The sequence below is a fragment of the Panthera pardus genome, unplaced genomic scaffold (assembly GCF_024362965.1).
Source record: "Panthera pardus isolate Hobbes unplaced genomic scaffold, ASM2436296v1 HiC_scaffold_16, whole genome shotgun sequence".
Classification (NCBI taxonomy): domain Eukaryota; kingdom Metazoa; phylum Chordata; class Mammalia; order Carnivora; family Felidae; genus Panthera; species Panthera pardus.
This window is the reverse complement of record NW_026526721.1, coordinates 134,402,437-134,419,896: the sequence shown is the minus strand read 5'-3', so window position 1 is coordinate 134,419,896 and position 17,460 is coordinate 134,402,437. Positions and strand designations below refer to the sequence as shown.

At 39.5% G+C, this 17,460-nt stretch overlaps 1 protein-coding gene across 4 annotated transcripts in view; it reads left to right on the top strand.

Moving 5' to 3' along the window:
- The first annotated feature begins 110 nt into the window (after nt 1-110).
- The window catches only part of SATB1 (SATB homeobox 1), a 100,089-nt gene continuing 82,739 nt past the window's right edge, over nt 111-17,460 (top strand). The window contains exon 1 of one of the 4 annotated variants that reach the window (XM_019435413.2): nt 111-222. The gene's annotated coding sequence lies outside the window, so the exon portion shown is untranslated. Of the gene's footprint in view, nt 223-552; nt 721-805; nt 930-6,165; nt 6,300-17,460 lie in introns of those variants that run through there. The other 3 variants (XM_019435439.2, XM_019435446.2, XM_019435422.2) reach the window with 3 other exon arrangements.

The following is a 17,460-nucleotide window of genomic DNA, read 5'->3' as shown; positions in this document are numbered from 1 at the left end:
GCCTCGCTCTCCCCTTTAAACGCCCACTTCGGATGGGGAAAGAAGACAACTTGAAGTCAAGTTGCAATTAACTTCCGCGGCAGCCGCAGCTCCGGCGGCGGCGGCACCAGAGGCAGAAGCCGCCGCCTCGGAAGTCCGACGCCGGCGCGCCCGCCCGGGGAGCTGTTCCTGGTCGCGGGCCCGCACTCGACAGCCACCGCCGCCCCCAGCGCCCATGCCTGAGTGAGTTCTGCTCCTTTGCCTCTCTTTTCCCCCCCTATTCTTGCTCTTTCATGTCTGTCTCCCTTTTTTCGGAATCGATCCAAACTTCTCCGTAGCACCCACCCACGGCGCCCCTTCCTGGGGCGGCGCGGCTCCCCTCTTGTGGACCTCCGGCGGCAGGGGTCCCCGGAGCCCCTTCCCTCGTGAGCAGTCGGACCCCGGAGGGGTGGGCGGGTAGAGCGTGGGAGAGCACCCGGGATGGGGGACTTGGAGATGCCATTCATTCTCTCTCAGGGTGTGGGCACACTAACACACCTGCCCAACAAATCCTGGCTGAACAAACTCCTTCAGGTCATCAGTGTGACCCCTCTTGGAAGAGAAAAGGGGAGCCGCAAAGACCGAAGGAAGCAAACGGGAAAAGGGAAAGCAAACCTCTCTGTGCGCCCTGAAGCGGGGCTGGCATAAAGGTGCCCGGCGGAGTAGACTGGGGGAGTAGAAACGTTCCCCGCCGGATCGCACGTAAGCTCAGCATCCTTCCCTGGTCCATCTCCTCCTTCCTCCGCCCCCCGCCCGCGCGACCGGGTGGGAGCGGCGGCGGAGAGGGGCCTAGGAAGTTAGTGGCAACTTCTCCATCCCGGGAACACTCGAGCGCCGGGGCGCTGAAGTTGGAGCCGGGATTTTGAAAGCCGCGACTCTCCGCATTGCGAGCCCTCGCTGGCGGTCGTGAGGTCGGTGCTGAAGGGACTCCTGGAGTGAATGTAGGTTTGGAGGAGGGCTGGAGGCGGGAAGCGGTGCTGCCCTCTTAGCAGAACCGAGACATCACAGGTGCGGCCTCGAGATCTGCACCTTGTCTCCCTCCGTCGGTCCCGACCCGAGCGTGGCGGCCTTTTCCGAGCGCTTCACTGCGGGGCGGCGGAGCGTGGGTCTGGGCAACCAAGATCAGAGGGACAAAGCAGGCAGGTGTCAGGTTCGGGGAGTGACACGCGCATACCGGGGAAATGCACTGAGCAGGACTCTTGGGATGACCCCAGAAGACGGAAAGGGGCTTAGGGCTCTTGCTGGAGGTCTTGGCCCGGACCTCCACTGGGGCGTTGCAAATTTCACTTACTAGTGTCAACCACAGGATCGCCTCTCAAAGTGCCCTGCTTGGCAACTTTGACCTCTGCGCCCTTCCTCGGCGAACTTTCTCCGCGGCATTACAAATTTCCAGGCAAATACTGTAAGACTTGGACTCTACATGGGTTGTAAAAGAGACAGGGAAAGCAGAAAGACGTCCTATTCTCAAGAGACAACCTTTCTACCCGGACTGGCTGGGGTTCCCTGCTTGCATCCTTGGAGGCCAGGGGACCTGACTTTTCTAACAGGACAGAGGAGGTGTAAGAAATTAGTGAAAGGCGACTGGTAGGTGTCAGGTTTTGTCCCAAGCAGTCCCTGAAATCTCCAGTGTCTGTGCTACCGACGAGTAAGTCATGCCGTTGAAACTTTATTGAAATTTACACCCTATCTAAAGTGGATTTTTCTGAGACGTCAGGAATGTAAGATTGATTCTATAGTAAAACGTAGCTGCAAAAGCCAACAACAACAACAACAACCAAAACCGTACTTTAAGACTGGAGAAAGCCAAGGTTGAGGTGTTAGCTCTAAAACCCTTTAATCTGCTGTGTGAGACTAATGCTATGATTTAGCAGCAGTCCTTTATTTCTATTGCATATTATTTTAGTAGAACAGTAGTACATTCATATACTGGCTGCTCCAGTCTGCTGGCAAACATTAGCATTCAAGCTTACATTTTTGACAAATGTGCAGACAGGAATAGCATGAATAGGCATCTTAAATATTAACAACCTAAGCATCTGTTGTGAAACAAATTTAATATATTTACTCTGTTTTTCTCACATTGTTAGAAAAGGTTATAATAAGTGCATAATTTCAACTTTAGTTAGCAGAAGTAACTGGCTGCATCTTTCACTACCTCTCCAAGTGTTTAACACAGTCACCAGACATAAATACTTTAATTAACTTGGCTAGGCACATTATTAAATATACTTTAGACCATGTGTACACTATGTAAAATGTAACAGTTGCAATTTATATGTATCCTATTTGTGCACGTTTTAAGTGACTATGCATTTTATAAATATACCAAGCATGTTTATTCTTCATCTCCATTTGACACTTATTACTTCATATTTTTTCTAATGGAAACAATATTTTAAATGTAGGGTTGTTCAGTCGCATGTAATGCATAATATGTAAACAGTAGCTATAAAATACAAAGCATTGTTAAATTTAAGTATGGCTACATGTAACAAGATTATACAAGAGAAACAAAAATCACTGCTCAATTTTGTATTCCTTTCTGAATGAATACAAATGATGGATGAAAAAAGAACAGATAGGGATTTCCCTCCTAAAGCACTAGTGCCTTGAAATGTGTGTGGGGTAGGAGGTGGGGGGATCAAGGGGGAGAAGGGGGAAAAGAAAGATAGAGAGAGAAGACCTAAAGAACTTCCAAAAAAGTCTGAATAGTTATTTCCAGAATCAATGCATTCCTCATTTTCCCACAAGCTGAAATATGTAATAAATAATAGTTCTTTGTATGTAAAAGTATTCAAAAGGAATGCCTTTTGTTTAGTTGTGGTAGTAAATTAATATATTCTTCAGTTGATAATCGACAAAAGTCGTTCTTTTGTCTCCCAGCATCTTAAACAAGAACAACAACAAAATGAGTATTGGTTTATTTTTGCAGAGCAGTCCGTTGCCAGCTATGTGAACCTGTGATTGAATCAGCTATGGTATGCTGAGTGATGGTTAAGAAAGACTACATTAAATTAGCAAAGACTGAAGTATCTGAAGGAGACTTTCAATTATTTTTCTCATGTGACAGGTTGTGGATTGTAAATTAGGCCTAAAAGGTCAGGTGACAGGCACCTGTTCCTCATTATTATAAAAATCTTTTGGTTACAAACACTATTAAGCTAAACACAACATGGATATACAGCAGGGACTCTATAAAGCACTCTAGTGGCTTTTTTTCTGCTCTGTAAATTTCCAAGAGGGCCATACGTAGATGTGCCCCTTACACAAACAAATCATTTCTTCCAAAACGTGTTGTCTTGGGTGACTCTTACATGAGTACTTGGGATTGATGAAGTATGTAAAATAAATGCATACGACTGAATCAGTCTTCAGACTATGTCGAGACATGTTGTAGTTGAGGGCAAAAACATTATTTTTTAGCCCCTCTTTTTCCTTTACAATCCACTGTTTAGTTATCAGAATTTGTCCATATTTTAAATAGAAACCTCCCCGAATTGCCTTCTGTCCTTTTTTAGATGAGTTCCCATTTTAAATAATGCCATGAAATATTTTACTCAACACTTGTGTATAAGGAGAGAATTAGTTGCCATAGACTGTCATAGCTTTGTGGTATAATGAAAATGGGAAGAAATCCACATTTTACATGAATGCTGTTAGGAAGGGTATCATCATTTGATCTTCAAACTTGCCACGTCTCTCAGGAGAGCTCAGTGATATGTCTATTAGAATTAAGGAGTGTGATTTGATTTTTATGAGTGGTTACTTTGAGATATTTCAGAGAGCAGAATAAGCATACATATTGAACAGACCCAAGTAGCACAAGGTTGTGAAATATTAAAGGTGCTAGTTGTTTTTAATTAGCAAACGAGTAAGATCTTTGAGTAAATTGAGCATCTCAGATTATTAAGTTCTATATTTAAATATGTTCTTTGTCTTAGCTTTGTATAGTTTATGCTTATTATTTTAAGTATTCATTCTTAGCATTTGTGATCAGATTACAGAATGGTCATTACTCTTGCTTTTCAAATTGATTTGGTTTTCAAACTCCAGAACTCTGGGGTGATTTTAACAAATTGGTTTACATTTTGACAGAACAGAGTTAAGTTAATTAATAGATCAGGCACGAAAAATCATCCACGGTAGGGTGTATTTTCTGGTAAAATGAAAGTTATGTTTCAGCATCATGAGCATCAGGCTTCAGTAATCTGTTCCTCGTGTGGAATGAACACTTCCTACTTCGAGCTAGCAGGCACCTACTGTTTATTTACGCTGCATTAAACTGACAGCTCAGCAATCAGAGGAAAAATATTACTTACCTTCCTGAAGTAAATACCAGTTTATAGGTTAGCGCACGTATTTATATTCCTGTCACCACTAAATAACGGCTCTGTCTCCATTTTAATATCTACCTGTACTATAATCCAGGGCTTCAGGCTCTTCCTGGTTGGGGGTAGGGGTCGAGAGGAGTTTTTCTTAATCATTTACCAGTGGCAAAACTTTAAAGCAGAGTAATATCTTCTTATTTCTGTCGTGTGGGAACCGGTTGAAAGGCACGCTATGCACTTTTGCTTTACATACCTCAAATGTAACATCAAAACCCCAAAAGACTCTGCATGCCACTTAAAATAGTCATCTTAGGGCAACCTCAGGACCAACACATCCAAACACATTGAAGTGTGTGTTTGTGAAACTAACTTTCTGCAAAGTTCCAACGAGATTACTTAAACTATCTGATTACTTAGAGAATAACTTTGATCAAGTGTGGTACCTCCCAAGTCTTACATGAAATGGTTCAGTTGTTAATGGAGATCTGCTAACGTGAGGACAAAGTGGGGCTCACTGATTGATTGACTGATACCGTTGGCTTTCCTCTGAAAATAGGCTTGCCCCCTTTGTCTTCTTGTTAATCTGCCACATTTAAGAGAGATTTCAACTTGGTTCTGATACTAAATGCACTTGTTGTCTTCTTTTTAAGTTAAAAGCCCCTTCTCTTTCAAGACTCCTGGAAATACTGCTCAATATACTGTGAAAGCTGAATTCCCAAACTTATGATTAACTTGTGAAAATGCTTGTTTTCACTTATGTTCTATAAGTAGCTCTTACACCATCATCTACACACGGTTGTCAATCTCTAATCATATATTCCATTGACATCAGAGCAGAATGTGGTCTTAATACAGCATATAAATCAAATCTGTTACACAAGGTTCTTCTTCACTATACCAAAGAAAAAGTGTCTACTATGGTAATTTATATCTCATTCCTAAGTGCTATTCTCAATGGTTAAGTCTATTTAAACTTGATGTCTTCATAGAGTGTGATCAACACATTAACACACATTATTTAGTACTTTTGAACTTACGCCAACGGTACCTTTTGCTGTTTATTTTTTTAAAGTCTTTTTTAAGATCAGATATTTCATTTCAGAGTAAATAGATACAGATTGTGTGTATATATATTCAGGGTGAGATTTAGTAGCAGAGCATTTCTCCAGCATATTGGCCTATTTTTATTCTTTTAAGTTACTCTGCCTCACTGCCACAGTTGTTGCTGTCTGAAGGTTCATAATAGAAATTCTAATCACCTCTTTCAGTGGACTTTCAAGGATGTAATTCAGTTTATGTGATGATCTAGTTTAGTTATGAGAGATGAAAATTAGTTAACTGGTACCCTAGCATTTATGTCCCTAGATTCTGCTGAAATTTATTCAGTCCAGTTATTTGACATTTGGTAGTGAAGTATCTTGTAATCAAAAATTAAGAGTTGGTTCAGTTTCCAGTGGAGGAAAGATCTTGCTGGATAAAATGTTTAACTGTGCAATATTTTATTACACTCATCACTCATTTTAGAGCCCGCTCATTGTTGCACAAATTTTTGAGGACCTTGGGGTGCAGGCTCCCCAAATGAAGCTGAAAACACTCACAGAAGGAGATGTCAGGCTGCACCTGGCCGTGCCTTTACTAGAATGTCTGTGGACCTGCATCGGCCCCCCTCCTCTGCACCCCTTCCTCCCCCCAGGTGTGCAGGAAGTGGAGGGCGTTATGCTGGGTGAAGTGGGTGGACTCTACCCAGAGCTATGACCTGATTTGTGACGCACCCTCAGAACTGCAGTCATGGTCCAGCTGCTTCACAGGCAACTGGCAACACCTCATTTGGGGATGCTTCTGCCCTGCTAGCAGTGCCAGAGAGAACTTCGTCATTGTCACCTCATCAAAGACTACTTTTTGCGAGCTCTCCCATAGGGCTAGATTTGGAGAGCAGCCTCTGATATTTGGAGGGTAAGTGCCAAAAAAGTTCCTATCGGTTCCATATGGAGAATCAAGGCTACAGCCACAGGGGGAGACGGGGGCAGGTAGTGTTCGGGGGAGATCTCTGTGTTGGGGTGTTGCTTTTTCTCAGCTAGAGATGATTTGGGACCAGACACCAACAAAAATTCTTCAATGGGCATTCTTCTTTGGGTGGTGAAGTATGGTAGGAGGCTCCCAGGAGACATTAGTAGACCTTCTTTCCTTGAGATATTTAAAGAAAAGGTAGTAATCTGTGTGAGAGGGAATTCTTTACATGCTATTTTCCAGGAAGCCAGGCATACAGTGGAGTTGATTGCTGGAGGTTCCTTTCTAGTCTTACTCAATGGTTTCTGATATGCCGTTAAGAGCATATAAATGACAATTTGGCCTTTTAATGTTTATAACGATAAGGACTTTAAGGTAAAAGCGGTTTTATGGTATAAATATTTTATTGTGATAATTATTGTAAATAAAATAGAATCTAGTATATGCAGATATCTTTTGAAATGGAGATAGTCTTGAATAGAGCGTATCCATAATTAGCTGTTTGATGTTGAATGCAATTGAGTTTTCCTGTTCCAGTGAACCAGACGATGGAAATCACTGGGGATTAACAACAGGGCTATGGGATTCTTGAAATAGCAAACCTTGCCCCATTCACTGATAAACACATTTTATCAGTGAATGAAGAACTAAATTAAAACGCTTACAGTGTTCAATTTTAGCAGAATATATAGAATTGAGAAAATAAACCAGGTGTTTTCCCACTGTCTTTCCACCAACTGAGATGATGCCTGGATGTCCTGCTTCATGTTAGACAGATTTCTCCAGACTGTGAAAGGAAAGAACAACGTTTTAATAGCTGTTATTTAAGAAAAATCTTAAAGGTGGGCTCTCTTTGGCGTGGTTTAAGAGGACTCAAAAACAATTTAGAACGTTACCTTAAAAGTTAAAAAAAATGACAGTCTTACTTTGTATGGAGTCATTGTATGTTAATAATACTGTATGCTTATTAGTGTTATTAGAGCAGTAGACAGTTAATTACAGCCTTTTCTGAGACATGTTAACTGTATATTAACAGTCACGTTAAAAAAGAATGATGTACACTCTTGCATGCAAGTTGCTGCTTGCTAGACTCCTTTAACAATATTCCTTTAGAACGTATGGAGTCAGATTTTTCATCCAGAATCATCAAATTGTTTTCTACCGCACTTAATTTTAAAACTTTTCACAGGATATAAAATTTTCTTCTTTTTTTTTCTTCTTTTTTTTTGTCTTTCCTCCTTTCTTTGAAATTGTTACTGACTTGGTCACTTTTGCCAGTGGCATTAGAATTTGTTGTCCTTCTGCAGTTTTATATTTCCCACATTGTATTTTGAGACGCCTACATTTTCTTGTACTCTGGTGACTTTGGCCAACCAAAGCCATTAAAAGCTTCTGGAGTTGATTTAGCACCTCTTCATACTTCTTTTTGTAGAATGATTTTAGTCACTGTTTCTTTAGCCAAGTTATGTTTGCTTACGATTCTCTATAACCTGATATTTAAGATACATTGGAGCAATTGATCACAGAGATACGTCTAAGCCTAATTCATGTTCCAGACGTCAACCCTGGGTTTTCCTTTGGCTTCTGGCATAGCACAACAAAGGTTGACCGCACTAGAATTTAAAGCTGGACTTAGCTTTACTTAGACGATGCTACCAAGTTGGCTAACTGTTTGAATTCCCTGGTTAATTTGGATATGCAGACCTTGTAACCTTGTAATATGTAACATTTCAAAGTACACTAATATTCTCACTTTATGAATTTTTAGGTGCTGCTGTTACTTATTTCTACAAGGCATTAAAAGACCACAAAAAAGAAATTCAGTGTAAGATACATGTCTGTGTTCTATAAAACAGGAGAAACTTCATAGCGTCCTTTGTGTTGTGTAGTGAGCGCTCATTAAAGATTTGCTAAACTAATAATCAAATGGTGAATTCGGCTTGGGCCAATAATGACTTAATGGGAAAAGAGACTTTTTTCCTCTAATTTTCTGTTTTTGCTGGGGTTATCTGAACACTTAATCTACACATGTCCCAGTTTCCTGGATAATTGAATGTGTTTCTTCTTTAACTATGTGCTGTCATTGTTTGACAATAGCAGCAGGGTCTATTTTACCCTCATCATCTGACCTTCAGGATTAGGTGACAAATCCCAGTGTAGGTCCATGGTCCTTTGGTGTTTGGTGTAGTAACGAACTGTACTGAAGTCAACCCAGACCTGGGTGCAGGCAGGTCACCCATGTAATGGTCTTTGTGATACCGTGTAACCAAAAATACTACAGACTGCTGGCCCATGACTGATTGACCTGTACCTGTTCTTTACTAAAATGATTTTTTTTTTTCTGGATCCCATTGAGTAAATATCTGTCATAATTATTGCATGAAAAGAAAATTTTCACTGTAGCTATATACACTGTTTAAAAATATTTTAAGATTTAGGGTACTTATTTTAACAAAGATTTCACTCCATTCCTTAGAATTCATGCTGGAGTTGCAGTAGGATTGCGTTCGCCGCCTCTAAAACGTTCTGAAAAGTTCTTTGAGAGTTATCTAAAAAAAGACTCCTGCTTTTTAAATTTATTTTCTTTTTGAAACGTGGATGGAGCTGTTTGCAAGCCAGTCCTCTTTAGTTCCACAAAAGGAAGTATTCCTCAAGCGGTGCACTGCTGTGTGACCTATTACATTATCATGCACATTCTGTCTCTTTAAAAACAGTCTCCTCTATTTGCCCTATTAATTGTTGATATGTTGCCATCCACGAGACAAAAATTAGAGCTGTAATTAAATAATCATGTGATGCTCCTTAGTGCCAGTGAGAGCAAACTCATTTTTCCAGGCCCTGATGGCCACTGATTATTGTATTACTACTGGCTTGCTTTATTTTTTTTAATGATTCTCTATCTGTAGATTACCTAACTCCTGTCCTTCTTTTCAAAATCAAAGAAAGTAGAGAACATTCAGCCAGTTAATTGGCTAGAGGTCCTCAGGGAAGTGAGGTAGACATACCTTACTTTTTTGCTTTTGGTCACCTGGTAGGTTCTTTGGGGAGGCTACATCAGTGGTGTGGTTGCCTGCCATTTAATTTACGCTGGTGTTTTGGCTGGGATGGAGGCATATGGGGAATGCCAGGAGAATTACAAAAGGAGCCGGGTATTAAAATTCAGAAATGATTAAAATTGAAATAAAAGGATGCTGCTTCTTTGCCAGTACTCTGGCAGTCATAATGACACATAGAGATTAGTTTCCACCTTCATCTTTTCCTTCTTTCTCATTTCCTCTTGTTTATTGTTGACACATTTTCCTTCTGTCTGTCTCCCGTCTCAGTATCTTTTTGCACCATTATGCATTCCTACTTCTCCCTCTTTCCTTAAGCATGGAGAAGCCTACTTAACCTTATTATAACAATAACAGAATAGGCTATTAATATTTAATATGCACATGATTAAAATTTCTCTCCCTTAAACATAGGTCAGCTGTATTATTATTAACCGGCATGTAATTTTTCATTTAAAATATTCTTATTCTGCCCTTGCTGTTTCTAAAATGTAGTCTACTTTAGTAGTGATTTAATACCTAATGTTTAGAAAACTGTGGTCGGCTAGTGAGAAAAGAACTTACCAGTCATGGATAATCAATTATGCATGAATTCAAATGTAACAGATGGAATCTGGTGAGTTAAAGTTTCTCTTTGCCTTAGTGGGTTTTTTTTTCTTATTTGTTTGTTTGACACCTGTCTCTTACATAGAGATAAACATCTAATGTAGGGTGTGATAAATTTCCTTATATCTTTATGTTCTCTTTAAAGTGAACTTGGTTTGTTTTTTTTTTTTTTAGTTACATTTGAGGGCAGAGAATTTTTTATGTGGTCTAAAAGATGATCAGATTCTTTTCCATCACTTTATAGATGCAGAACCCGATTCTGCTTGACTTAGGAAGGGTCACTCAGCGGGCTAGCAAAGGAAAAAGCGAGACCCAAATCTCGGTTCCTTACCTTTTCTCCGCTATTCTTCCCGCTATGTCCTTTTTCCTCTTTTGTAGGAGTTACGCTATCTCTGGGTTTTAAACAATTTCTGATGAAAAGTGTGGTAGTTGTGTTAAATTACATAGTGTCCTCTTCTATGGTGAACAAATGTTATCTGTGAACATGTATGATGTTACGATCTATGTATATCAGATATACATGTATTCATACTTGGATGTTGGCCAAACAGTTGGATTTCCCAAATCTATTGAGAATGTCCCAAGATTTGGTTTATATCCTAAACTGTGGCATGTGCCGGCCGCGAAGATGCCTTTTCATTTGCTTGCAGTATTGTAAATGCTTAGTGACAAAACCCCTTTGTGCAAAGTGAACTCAGAAGTTATGTTTGAGAGCCTTGTCACTTCCATGGAGAGATAAGTTTAATCTTCATTAACTATAATTTGAATATGTGGTGTTTTTTTTCAGTGGTAGAAATAACAGAAGAGTGGGTATTGTCCATTTTTAAAGCAGTGCAGTCTCAAAACAGTTACAAGCTGGTCCCCATCAAAATTTTTCATAAGTATGTTGTTTGTTTGTCTCCCAAGGGTGTGTGTGTGTGTGTGTGTGTGCGTGCATAAAAAACACAAATGAAAATAGTCTTTACAGAATAAATAAAAATAAATGATTAAAAAATAGCCTCCAGGCTCACTAGTTCTGTGTTTAAAGTTATGCTGTAGCATTATTTATCAACTTTTTGCTTCGGATCAGCTGGAAATTTGCATGTATATTTATAGTCCATTTAGTTATCTAATGAATTAAATTCCACAATCAACACACGAGTTAAGCAAGAGGCAACTACAAAATAGGTAACTGGATGTGCCCTCGCAATAGCTGTACTGTGCAACTATTTTTAAGTATTTTATTTATGATTTTATACATAATAAACATGTCATTTTAATTTGGCTTCACTGTGTATTCATATTTCCCTAGTCATGCATCCATCAGAAAAATACCTATGTGTAGGTATGAACTGCAGTAAGATCTAAGTTTTATATGAATTTCTAATACATTAAAAATCCCATCATTAATATAAAAATCCCTAATATAAAATCAGAACAGATGATAGGAAACAGAATATAGGACAATATTTTAGAGAAAAAGATGATATTATGTATTATTGCATGCAGAGGTCAATACTTTAATCCTAATTAGTATCACTAAAAAGTGACTGATAGAATTAAATTTGAAAGCCTTCTGGGCTCTTTATAACCAAAAGGTTCTATTCTTCTATTTAAAAAAAATAGAATCTAAAGTCTTTATACAGAGACAATTTATAAATTATTACATTGACTGCATTTATACTGTTGCCATACATGTGTGACTGTGCATGCAAGTGTTCAACACTCTTAAGTGCTCTTTAATTGGGAGCAGCTAGTATTTCATGAGTATAGTTCATTTTTATTCATTTGAAAACATCCAAAAAGAGTTTTTGGACTTACAGTACTCTTACTTGTTTGGTTTTGTCTATGTTTCTTTCTCTGCTGTTGCTAACGTGCCATCGTATAGAATAAAATCTGAAAAGAGAACCATTTTCTTGCATCAGAGGACCATCAAATTACCTACTTCGGGTGGGATCTTGGTCTCTAATTACCAATCCATGTTAATTATCCTTGGGTCAGGTATTCATCATATGAATTAATTATCGAGCATAGACTGGACTGTGGCTGTTGGCGGGTAAGGACAAAGCAGTGGAAGGTTGGCGGTAAGGGGAGGTCTGTTCGATAGGTTGTAGCTCATTGGTTTTCTGCTTGGCATGATACTTTGATGATAATACATATCTGCCAATTTTAGGAATATATGTTTTCCTTTAGTTTTTTGTTTTTATTTTGTTGGAGTAAAAGATATATAACACAAATATTCCATCTTGACAGTCGTTAAGTGTACAATTCAGTGGCATTAATTACATCCACACTCCTGTGCAACCATCACCACAGTCTGCTTCCACATCTTCTCCCTCGTCCCAAATAGAATGCACTTTAGTTTTTCTATTAAACTTTGCCTTTGCTGCTGCAACAAATTTCAAGCGTTATAGCGGTATTTAGTCATTGTCCAGGTGTGATGCAGTTGTTCCTGGTTTTCTTTCCTGATGGACAGCCCCTCTCCAGTGCCCTGTGGCAGTGGGAATGGCAGGACAGTATCAGATGTTGCCTTTGGCTGATACTCCCAGAAACAACCTGGACAAAGATTCAGGTCCATTGTAACCTCAAACTGTTCCTCCCTCCAATTAAACCAGGAAACACGAGCAATAACATTCACATCACTAAGAAGATTTGGTTGATATGTCTTGGCTGAAGGTTGATTGGGAACGATTGCTGTTTGACTTCGCTGGAATTAAAATCCCTTGAACTTCCCGAGGGTACTGCAGGGGCTGTGACGCCCCGCCACTAGCTCCTTGGCAGGGACAACGCGAATCCTTCGGTTCTGCTTAAGTGCAGGACTTAGTCTGGAAGCAAGCAGAACAGTTTTCAGCTGTTCAAGGGGAAACCCACTCAAGGTTGAAGTTTTCAGGGAGAAAAATTCATGCTCATCTATGTTGAAAAGGACTTAGAGGAAACTGGGATGGTTCTGGCTCCAGTAAATAATAGACTGGTTTTCGAGTTTAACTTCCACGTGTAATTTTGTGGTTAGTCACTTATGTCTATAATGATAAATCATATACCTGCACAGGATTTCTGGCACCTCAGTAAATCTCAGGCAAGTGCCCAAATGCTAATTTATCCTGGTTCCTCAAACACCATGACTGTTTCACCCAATCAGTGGTCTAACAGCTCGCGCCCACCTTTTTTTGTTTGAAACAAGTAGCTTGCCTGCACATACATTCCCTAAATTGGGGGGCAAGTGCTGGCTCCTGGAACAGCCTTGACTTTTCCAAGTGACCTGAGGATTGGGTTGAAAACTTCACTTTGAAGATGTCCTAGCAAGTTTATTTGACTTCCTCTCTCCAAAACATTACCTTATCCAGCGAATGCCAAAGCTGGCTATACACGGGAATCACCTTGAGGAGCTCTAAACAACCAAATGCCTGGCTCCCACTCTCAGCCATTCTGATTTTTTTTGCAGTGGGGTGCAGCCTGGCCATCTGGATTGTTGAAGGAGCTCCTTAGGTCATGTTAATGTGCAGCAAATTTGGGAAGCCACTGAGCTAACTTCTGATCCTGGCACCTGGCTTTACCTCCTGAGTTTGCAAGAATCTTCCTAAGATTCTTCTGAGTACTCTCTCATAAGAACAGTTCTTGGATTCCTTTTCCTGCGATGACACTGTGAGAGACTCCAGGAATACAGACCCAAATAGACCCTCAGAATGCTTAATGACTTGCAGTTCGGAGGAGCAGACAGGTAGAAACAGAATGTTGCACTGAAGGACAGGTAGTGTGCCGGAACATCAAAGGAAAAAACGAACAGCTGGAAAGAGGCTTCAGACAGAAGCGATGCGATCAAGCTGGCAGAAGGGAGGTCCCCAGGTGAGAAGGGGGAGGAAGGGCACTCCAGAAGCAATGGGAGAATGAGGTAACCTGAAACTGTAAGTACTTTGGTGGTGATATCAACACTGGAGGACTCAACAGCAATGACAAGAATCCCCCCCCTACTCAATTTTGGATGTGAGTCTAGATAGAGATACCAATCTTGATGGAACTATTACCGTGGAGCCTTGTCAAGGTTATGATCCATACCGGCATCTGTGAAAGGAAAGGTAGCTTTAAAAAATTTTTGTTTGATCAATTCTTGTTAAGAAAGGTAGTATTTCTGGGTAAAAAGCCCAGATATCCTGTCAAGCCCTAGAAGCCATCTACAATGGCTGTTCATTTCCCTTATCCAGCACTCCCCAAACTGGCTTAAGCATTGTCTTTTCTTTGCTCAGTTTTAATAATGACCCTTGTCTATTAAGACCATATCCCAAGCTACCAGTGGGTATTTACATCTGCCCCAAGGTAATCAGGAAATAACTTTTGATCACTATCAGTCTGGCTATAACTGAAACCTCACTTATTAGGGAAAAAACAAAAACAAAAAACCTTAAGCCCCATGTTTAGAGTTCATTATCATTTCTCTTTTATCTCTCCTGAAAGATAGTCAAGCCTTTTGCTATTGTTTCCTGCAGTACACCATTATTTCTTTGGTATCTGGAAGCCCTCCCAGTTTGAGTAGGTATCTACTTTAAAGCTTCCAAAAGAGCCATTTCTAATGGCAACTATGCTTATTTAATTCTGGGGTGGGAATGAGGGTGGGAAATGACTCTGTGGTTTTTAACTTCACCTGTGAGCTATTTAAATGTTCATGGAAAGCAGCATTTGGGGTAAATGCATATTATTCCAAATGTACTACAGGACCCTTTCAGATACAGACATGCCTAGAAAGTTGTCTTAAATTTGTGTGCAGCGGCACACAAGCCTCATTTCCATGCAACTTTATAGATCTATGGGCTAATTCTAAAATGGAAAATGATTTCAATTTGGACATCATTAGAATGTCTGAAAGCCATTCAGCACCTCTAAGACTCTTCCTGGCTAGGTCCTGGATTTACTTCGCTGTCTTTTATAGAAGTTCTCTAGATAAGTGCTGTCCAAGAGAACTTTCTGCAGGGGTGGAAGTCTTCTGTAGACTACATTGCCCAGCACAATGGCTACTAGCCACGTGAGGCTATTGAGCATTTGAATCGTGACTGAGGATCTCAATTGTAAATTTTATTTAATTTCAGTGAATTCAAATATAAATGTTGTAGCCACTTTCCCCACAGTTCCCTCCTCCTCACTTCTGTGAACTCTAAAAGGAACTGTCATTGCATTTAGCAGGGGAGGCTGGTGGCAGGTGACACTGTGAGCTTTTTGCTCTCAATTATTTATTCATAATGTAAATACTGCAAGGACAGTGTATGAATTCCTGGTAATATGGCAATGGGCAAGACCGTCTCTGCTCTCATAAGGCTTACAGTCTGGTATGCAAAACATTTATTAAGTCAATAATTGTTAATTGATTAAGACTGCAATGACTTTCAGAAAGGAGCAATGCAAGAAGCTTTGAGAAATGGAGGCCATACCTTCTTGTGAGACTAGTGAGAAAGCTCAGTCGGAGTTCCATTTATTCACCAAGCAAGAAGAGCGTGACCTCCCCTTCCCCAAGTTCAAGGCTGGACCCCAGGCTCAGAGTAGGGCAGCTAACATGTGTCATACCATGACCTCCAAAGATGTGAGGTCTGTTTGATTGAGTTGCATGCATCCGCATACTGCAAACTTCTGAACTTGACCAAGTAGATTCTCTCCTAAATTGTGCAGTTGTGATGATGTCAGTCACAGATAAGATGTGAGAAGAAGGGTGCAAATGTTTACAGGATATTGCATTTCCTCTCCAATATATGTTTTGACAAAGTTGTGTGAGTTCCAGCCCCAGCTTTTTCCTCTCTGCTCTTACAAATTTGTATTTGGTCCATTCAAGAAACGATGTGGAAATCAGTCCTGACATTTCAGACAGACAAAATGAGACACATGACAGCAAAACATATGGCTCCAATAGACATCCTTATATGGCCAACACAGACCATATTCCCAGAAATTCATATATGGAAAACACCACCTGCAGCTAAAGCCAAAAAACAAAGAGTTGACACGATAAAAAGAGCAATATGCTACGTAAATTGTGCTGCTCTAAAAGTGTAGAGAGATAGCCAACTGTATTTGAATTTAAAAAGATGAAAAAACAAAACAAAACATGTCCTTAGAAAGTGCTATGGTGGTAAGCATTGCTTTGCTAACAGTCACTGGTGGAGTTGCCATATCTTAAAAGCGTTCAGATTCTAAATGCTTTCTCTGTTTATTACAAATGTATGTGCTATTCAGAACTCTGAATGTGTTTTAATGCTTTCGGATATCTGCCTGCATATTTATCTTAATATGGTGCCATCTGAAATATGCACTAGTCCTTTCATTATTAAGTTTTTTTAAAAAAAAATCTTGTGTATCTTTTACAATATTGTATCTTTGCTACCTTTGTGTAGCCAGTTTGAATGCCTTCTCATGGGATAAAAAAATGGATGCACTGTGTTTTAACCATATACCCACGTGTTAAATAATAGTTCATGTATTTGACTTGTGATCTTTCATGTTCCTGAGGCTTTATATTTTGATAGCTTAATTTATAAAGTTTACTTTAACTTTTTTTTTTTTTTTTTGCAATACTTGCATCTTTATTGACAAATATTAGATGCCTGTATGGAATAAATTGATGTTTTTCCCCCCTCCACCATAATTGTTTATCCTCACCTATGCCTAGGAAGGTGGTATTTTCCTAATTATGTTTTTTTCTTCTTTATCTCAACCTGGGTTTACACTGGCCAACGTTCAGTGGTTATAATGAGTATTCTAAAGAGGGAGAGAATATATAGTAAGTAAGCTCATTAACGTACTATATACCATTGGAGGGCATAAGCTTTTGTGTGTCATTTTACTTATGTCATTTCTTATACAGTTCTGAAATAAAGAATGTACTTGAGGGAAAATTAGTATATACATATGTCATTAACATATACATAATGATACTATTTCGGTATTCTTTGTAATGAAGTCATTGTTAGATGTCACTATCCTCATTTATTTTATCATTTTCCAAGGCCATGTCCATCCTTATTACACACTTAGGTTGTGTTTAAGAATTAGCTTGTAATTCCTAGTTAAAAGGTTCTATTCAGATTTAAAGACTGCTATTTTAATTCCCACATTACATTAGTATTGGCCAAATCATTAGGAGACTAAGGCAATCAGGATCTTTTTGTCTTATTTATTTGTGTAAATGATAGGATAAACATATTTACAGTATTTTATTCCATTGTGTCCTAATGTTTTCAGTAACCCTTTTTTAGTCTTTTCTCTGCTCAAATTTTGTATTCCAACAACTTTCATTCCCTTTTTTCTTTTTTTTTTTTCTAAAAATATTTAACTTGAGGAGAAGTTGCATGGATAAATTTTGTTTTGTAGTCCATTATAATTTTTCTATTTTTTAAAATTTTGCTCCCCTGGAAGTTTGCACAGCGTGATACTAGAATGCACTGTTCCTGCTGAAATCCAAGCAGGTTTCAGGGAAACGTGTCAGGCATCAC